This window comes from Callorhinus ursinus, unplaced genomic scaffold (genome assembly GCF_003265705.2).
Source record: "Callorhinus ursinus isolate GAN/ISIS: 27379988/994484 unplaced genomic scaffold, GSC_fseal_2.0 scaffold22, whole genome shotgun sequence".
Lineage (NCBI taxonomy): Eukaryota > Metazoa > Chordata > Mammalia > Carnivora > Otariidae > Callorhinus > Callorhinus ursinus.
Genome location: NW_027397084.1, coordinates 17,708,878 through 17,716,881, shown reverse-complemented (window position 1 = coordinate 17,716,881; position 8,004 = coordinate 17,708,878). Strand labels below are relative to the sequence as shown.

Sequence of the window (8,004 nt, the reverse complement as noted above, 5' to 3'; positions counted from 1 at the left end):
TTATTACATCCCCAAACAAACCCTGACACCTCATTTCCTTTTATTATTATTTACTTTTATTTCATCACACTTGTTTTTACCTTGTAGTTCTTACAGTGGTTTGTTTTATAATGATGTCTTAAGTTGAATGCCTTCAGCTTAAATCATGCTTTATATTAAACTTGTAAGAATAATTTTTTGCTTCCACCAAAGAATATACTCTTATCTCATTTTTTTGCAAAATCTCTGAGGAAGTCTATGTTTTATTTTTCCACCTTTGATGTAGGCATGATTGCAAAGACATATTTCTATGTTTCAAGAAAATCAGCAGTGCAAGTATAAATGATAAATGGCATTTCATACTTGGTTGGTGTGTTAGAGAGAAAACAGAAAGTGGTGATTACTGGATTGAATTGGAGAAAGGAAGCAGCATCTAAAGGAGGCATTGCCACTCAGCTCCAGAGGTGTCGTGTGGGAATGTCAGAAGATGGGCCAAGCTTTGCCAGGACTTCTGATTTTTCACGAAGAGCCGGACATTTGAATAAAAATCTTCTGATTTCCAAGTATGGGCTACCAAGTCAATTTATAAACAAATGTGTGGGTCAAACAAAGCACGGTGCCAGCAATATATGGTGTGAGGATCTTGGCTTAGAGCACGTGCCTATATCTGAATCTGGAAGGTTATGAGATAGAATTTTAGTTCCTGGCTTTTCTGCATAATTATGATGCATATTGTTATTTTCAGCTAACACTGAGCAATTATAACCAAGGACAATTTTCTAAAGACAGAATGAGACTTAAATAGGGAAGTGACATCCCAAGGACTTGTGTGAAACAAAGCTATGTGGCATATGCCAAGGAGTAAATGGAAGGAGAAGGACCTGGACCCCAGGCTAGAAGACTGCAGAAACTTCTCTCATCCACACTGGCCAAGGGTCTTTTCACCTGTTTCATAAGGAACTAAAAATTGATATAAAATCTGTTGTGATCTATTCCTCCCAGACAACAATGTATGTAGCGGGTATGTGGTGGGGGCAGGGGAGAAGAGCTGGTGTTGCTGAGATGCTGGTCAGGGACTGAAGCTAAGCATGAGCTGGAGCTGGGAGTGTATCAGTTAAGAGACCTTCTAATAAAAGGTCTAATGCGGCCTTCCTTGAATCGAGTCCAGGACAGTGTGTCATATTTCCTTTCCTGGAGCACAGCTACTTGGTGGACTTGGCTAAACTGGAAGATCCTCTCCTTTACCACATCCTGAGTGGTAGAAATGCCAACACTTTGAAAGGACAGCCTGGAATTGAACATAATTTTCAAGGAGAGAATTGCCCTTTTGCCTTTGCAGGTTGGTGGACTAAGAGGCTTCTCCCAAAATTGTGGGTTGTAGATATATATGTAGTCTTGTATGAGTGTCTATGGGTATTCCATACATCGATCCTTGAAACTCTCTGGGGACCTGACAGAGGTAAGAGATTCTGTTGATACATGAAGGTGCTAGTTTTGAGTGCCTCTATTAAACACCCAATGCTGAAGTAGTTCAGGCATCATTAAAAATCCAGTTCGTTTTGTCCTGAGGAACCTTGGAATCTTGATGAATTTCTCTACCCTCTCTCCACCCCCCATTTCTATTTTTGAATAAATTCTCAGCCAAGAAGGGGCCAAGCCTGATTGAGTCAAGTGTGGACGAATGGGTTGGAGTTCGGAATGTGTTTCTCTGCACAGGGAACTAGAATATGGCTTCTCATTGGGCGCAAGAATTGATAAGACCATGCGCCGTCAAAAACCGTAAAAGAATGCAAAGAAGAGGTGAATTAGAAAGATTGCTAAATCTGTGGCTGCAGTGGCAGGAAGTTAGACTTTGAGGATTAGAGATGGAGAAACTGAAATAATCCTGGATCCAATTAGGGTGTGATTAGGTGGAAGAATAAGAGTGATCTGTCAGTGGGGACCGCAGTTTTCTTGCAGAAAAAACCTTCCTGGAACACTTTCCTGGAAAGTCAGTTGTGTTTAATGTTCGTTGACATGACATTACTTCCTACATTACAGAGTCAAATGCAAATTTTGCATGAAGTTTTAGGATAAAACCTAAGACTTCAAAGACAATTTACCCTTGCGTGGGCTGCTTTGGGCTACGATCGAGCCATCAGCGGTGGTGTGCATATTCTCTCTCCTTTGCTATTATAAAGGATACTTCAGTAGGAAAGTCTGAGAAGCAGAGGGGGAAGAACATCAAAGAATGAGCTGGGCTTGCTTCAGTGGGCAGGAGGTGCATGCGTGGTCACATGGATGGGATCAGCTGACTTTAAAGGACAAGGAAGGAAACTTTTGGTATATCCTGTATAATCATTACATCATTGCATCATTCCGTGCCTGCATCAACTATTGAGTATCATCTTCAAAAGTGGCGTTTTTTAAAGAATGGGTTACAATGGTTTAACAGGACATGAAACTATTCAGTGGGGTTGTTACTTGTGTTGAAAAAAGAGAAATAAATAGAAAAAAAATCACATTTTTAGCATTATTTTGTGAAGATTTTGTCATGTTTAGGTGAGCTCAATAGGCTATAATGCAAAATGTATTCACTGTGGGCTGTGCTAAAAAAATTAAGTCACTATTCTAAAATTTTTTCAGTTTATCAAGATGTTAGTAGGTATTTCATTAAAAAAGTGTTCCTTGGTTAAGTAAATTGGACCCTTGAAACAAATTTAAAGGCTTTTAAAAATTTTAAAAATTTTAACTAAAGTACTTTTTCAGAACAATAAATATGCTAAAGAAAATTAGAAACAAACAAGCTCTTTTTTATTTTTAAGGTTTACTGTTTATCAGAGCAAGGAAACAAATGGAAATAAAAATGCCCTGGTAAAGCACGAGAAGTCACAAGTCTCTAGCATCTTTACACATTTTTGGGGGGGGTTAAAATAAAAATATGTATTTGTACATCTCCTAAAGAATAAAGGAGTCGTGTTTTCAACAGGTAATTTTCTTTCTTTTTTTCCAACAGGTAATTTTCTTAATACATCTTGTGACTCCCCATCATATCTTAAATATTAGTGGTCCTGCTCCACAGACTTTTTCTGGGTCTTTGATTTTTACTTCTATTTCTAACAGTGATGCTTGCAGCATTACCTCCCAGCATCTGGCCTGGCTTTTAGGAAGGATTATGTAGAATTTTTTCCTTCCTGATTACCCCTCTTCTCAGTATCAAAGCCTAAAGATGCAATCAAAGCAGAATAGCAGGAGGCTTTATTTCTTAGAGAGGACATTTGCACTTCTGAAGATAGCACACTGGTGCATACCAAGTTCCCAGCTCCTCTGCTCAGCTCAGGAACATTCCTTCTGGATGCTGTCTCTCACGCACATTCAACAAAATCATTAAAAAGTAATATTAGGGCACACCAAACATTCTGTAATAACATTGATGTAAAGAGGATGAATATAACATCTATAGTACACAGTCCTACTTGAGGAGTTTTTTCGAATTTTGTCAATAAAGAGCGTCGCTGATCCTTATGGACTGAACTGTGTCCCCCGCCCCCCACCGTCCCCAAATTCATGTGTTGGGTTCCTAACCTCTGATGCGACTGTATTTGGAGATGGGGCCTTAAAAAAGGTAATTAAGGTTCATGAGGTCATAAGTGTAGGGCCCTACCTAATCCGATAGGAATGCTGTCCTTGTAAGAAGAGGGAGAGAGACGCTAGGGTTGCTCAGGCACCGAAAAGCCATTTGAGGACACAGGGGGAGGGTGGCAGCGCTCTGCAAGCCAAGGCAGGAGGTCTCAGGAAAAATCAAACCTGCTGACACCTTGATCTTGGACTTCTAGCCTCCAGAACTGTGAGAAAATTTATTTCTTTTGTTGAAGGCACTCAAGTTGTGGTATTTTCTTATGGCAGCCCTAGCCAACTAATACATGAATCCTGTTTCCATTTTCGTTGTGAGTTCTAAAAACTCAGAACCAAATGCGAAGTTCATGGAAACCATACTGTTATTTCTCATGGTTCACATGATTTTAGTCTTTTTTTTTTTTGGTGACACAGACTTTTTCTATTTTAATTTTGTTAGCTTATTATTTGCTTTCATTGTTTCCCACCTCAAAGCCTTTGTAGGAAAGAACCAGGGTACGAAGAAATAAATAACAATTTAAATAAATTCTTTGTGTTTATAGGTTCTCCTATTTCACAGGCTTACCTTCTCAGTGTCCTGTGCTGGTCCCTTTTCATTTTCTAGGCCCTTTAATGTGGGAGTGCTGCAGGGCTCAGACTTAACTTTGTCCTGTATAAACTGGCTCCCTGCAGGATCTCGGTCAGTCTCATGCCTTTAAACACTAGTGATACATACATTTAGCCTACTCTTTTCCTCGGAACCCCTCACAAATATCCAACGACCTAGTCAATATCTTCAATTAGACATCTAATAGGTATCTCATATTTAATTTGTCCAAAGCCAAGCCAAGCCAAGCTCCAAATTCTTCCCACCCCTTCCTGTGGTGCTGATAAACCATCTTGGTCTTCTCCAAGATAAACATCAACTCCATCCTTCCAGTTGCCTAGGCCTAACACCTTGGAGTCTCCCTTGACTTTCCTTTCTTTCATCTCCAATTTCCCATCTTACAGCAAGTCCTGTTGGCTTTTCCATCAAAATATTATCTAAACGTTGACCATTTTTAACGCCTCCTTTCCTACCAAAGTAAAAGCGACCATCACCTTGCCTTCCAAGGTGTTCTGCTTCTGTGTTTCCCTCTGGTATTCTCCACAGCAGCTAGAGCATCCTATTAAAATGTAAATCGGATCAGGTTACTTGTCTGCTCAAAAGCTTCCAGGGGTTTTCCATCTCTTCCAGATTAAAAGGCAGCCCTTATAATGATCTACAAGGTGCCAAAAGGGCTGGTTTTTAGTTATCTCTCTGGCATCAAGCATTTTTCCCTGACTCCCCTGGTTCCAGCCCCACTGGCCTGCACTTGCTGCCACGTCTGCCTAGAACACTCTTCTGCAGGCTATCCGCAAGGCTCACTCTCATCTCCAAGTCTCTTTATCACTTTATTAATCAAATATCACTTTATTAGAGAAGCTTAGTTTGTAGTGTGCTGGTAAATGTTTAACAATTAGCTCTCGGAGGAAAAGTGTGTGCTTGTATTCACATTAAAACACAATTTTAAGTTTCATCTGCATTGTTGACATTTTATTCATCATTTTCTGAAGTTTAGGGTGACCATCAACAGACAATAAAACAAGCTCTGATTTGGTGCACTCATCAGATTCTCTGGTGTAAATATTCCCAGCATGGCCAACTGCAGGTGCCTACAGTGCTGCTATTTCAGGCGGTGTTGGGAATAGATGAGTGGTAGCCGCACTCCCTTCCAGAGCATTTCCACCAGGCAGACGCGATAGACACGGATGACCTCAAAAGCGTGGATAGTAAACTGTAGCAAACCAGTTAGGAAGTGATTCGTTTTAAATACTTATTACCTTTGTTTTTGTAAAATTTATTTAATCTTAAGTTCTAGAGATGACTGTTTTTCAGCTGGTTTACAGAATTCCTGGAAAGTTGATTGCTTCTGTGAGCTGGCAAGAGTAGGTTCTGGGACAACAGGGGCCATTTTGCTTATCGTCCTCTAGCAGATGGCTACCCTCTTTCAGTCACTCTTCATCCCCCTTATCCTGCTAGATTTTTCTCCTTTATTAGCATTGAAGACACACACACACACACACACACACACACACACACACACACACACTTTTTTTCCTTGCCATTGGAATTTAGGTGAAGTAAAGCCAGGTAATTTGCTTATTTTGTTCACCTCTGTATCCCTCGTGCTTAGAACACATGCTTTAGGTGCTTATTTATTGAAAGAATGGATGAGTTTATTATATTTTGTTCAAAATGGATATTAGCTTGTTATAGAAAAAGCAAATAACTGGGGATCAGAATAGGGCTCTATGAAGTCGTTGACTGCAACAGTTATGTGCAGCTCATCTGATTCTCACAGCTTCCGTAGGAGGGAAGTGCTATTATTGTTACCACATTGCGGGTGAGGCGACTGGGCACAGCTTCGTCCAATGACAGATAGCAGATGAAAAAAACACAGCCAGGGTTCACACTCTGACATTTTGCTTCCAGAAACAATACTATAAAAAAAAATTCTTTTTTAATTGTTGAAAATTTTAAAAATGTACAGAAGTAGATGGAAAAGAATAATGAACGGCAAATGTCCATCCTCCAACTACAACATTCATCAACTCCTGGCCAATTTCTTTTCATCTATGCTCCTTTTCCTGGTTAGATTATTTTGAAGGAAATCCAAGCCATCTTTTTACTAATTATTTCAATGTTTATCTCTAAAAGATAAATACTAAACCGCATTCTGGTTGGAAATTTGGTACTAAACATTTTTGGCCTAGTGTTTGTGGGTGTTATTTAATTTTTCTGAAATGAGGTTTCCTTATCTGTAAAATGGATACTGAGATTTTTTTGAATATTAAGTAAAACAATATATTCAAAACACTTTGTTAAACTATAAAACATTATAAAAGATTGGGTTTTCAACTCATTCGTCATTACCCACATTGTATGTACTATTGACATGTAGTTAAAGGCTCTACATCAAAGCCTAGCTTGGCTGAGTACAGACAAGTGTGACCTGCTTTTTCCCAGCAATGTGGTTTCCCAAATAACATCATGCCTCATAAATACGCCAGAGTTCTTATAGCGAGTCAGCAGTCACATGGAACGTATAAGTCCTTGCAAGACTGTAGTCTTAAGAGAAAACAATAAAGTATTACTTTTATATTGTAGTAAAGAGGAGCTGCTGAGCATCATAAATTAAAAAAAAAAACATTTTTTTTTTTAATTTGAGACAGAGAGAGAGAGCACAAGTGGGGAAGAGGGTCAGAGAGAGAGAGGGGAAGCAGACTTACTGCTGAGCAGGGAGCCCGACATGGGGCTCAATCCCAGGACCCTGAGATCATGACCTGAGCTGAAGGTAGATGCTTAACCGACTGAGCCACCCAGGTGCCCTGAGCATCATAAATATTTACAAGAATCTATCACAACTTGCTTCCCAAATAGGAGTATGGGTGTTTCTAGGTGTACGCAACATTGTACGAGGGTGAGGGAGGGGAATAAGGCGAGAGGACAAGATCCCTGTGGCACAGCTTGGTGGAGCCTCAATTGTACTCTATCATAAATACTACAAATTTTAAATAATAATAACAATCACATCAACAGACACTTATATAGTTCTTAATATGTGTCAGGCACTGTTCTAAATGTTTAACTTGTATTAACTCATTTAATCCTCACAACTCTGTGGGGTAGGTACAGTTATTATCTCCATCTGGAAGATGGGCAAACAGAGGCACAAAGAGGATAAGAAGTTTGCCAACATCACACAGCTAATGGTGGGGAAGCCATGATTTCAACCTAGGTGTCTAGTTTCAGAGTCTGTGCTTCTGCTACTAGGCTACCTGTCCTATCAAAAAAAAAAGGAGTGCTCGCGTCGGCAGCACACACACTAAAACTGGAATGATACAGGGAAGATTAGCATGGCCCCTGCACAAGGATGACTCGCAAGTTCATGAAGCCTTTCATATTTTTCTGGATTGATGCCAGGTTCGGGGTATTTGTAGTAATGCCTTGTGGTTTAAAAAAGCAATTATTGGACTTAAGTCAGAAGATTTGGGTGACAGGTCCTATGCTGTGGTTTACTAAATAAATAACTTTGTGTAAATTAAAAAAAAAAGAAAAAAACAAAAGAAAAAGGAGCCAATATAACAATATCTTCCCAAACATCTAGGTATTCAAGTACTCCCCTTTATAATTCTTATTTGTAAAAAAATATCCATGAAATCAACAGACTGGTCAGCGGTTCATGTTTTGTTCTAAGACACACTCGAAAATAAATTCATATTTACTAAAATAAAAAGAAACACAGGTGACCCTTAAACGAGGCGAGGGTTAGGGGCACCAGCCTCCACACAGTTGAAAATCTGTATATTACTTTTGACTTCTCCAAAACTTAACTACCAATAGCCTGC

At 39.5% G+C, this 8,004-nt stretch overlaps 1 non-coding gene across 1 annotated transcript; it reads left to right on the top strand.

The window, feature by feature from the left end:
- The first annotated feature begins 7,457 nt into the window (after positions 1 to 7,457).
- LOC112838073 (U6 spliceosomal RNA) lies at positions 7,458 to 7,564 on the top strand. Its single transcript, XR_003211874.1, has one exon. It is a non-coding gene; the product is annotated as a U6 spliceosomal RNA (small nuclear RNA).
- The last annotated feature ends 440 nt before the right edge of the window (positions 7,565 to 8,004 follow it).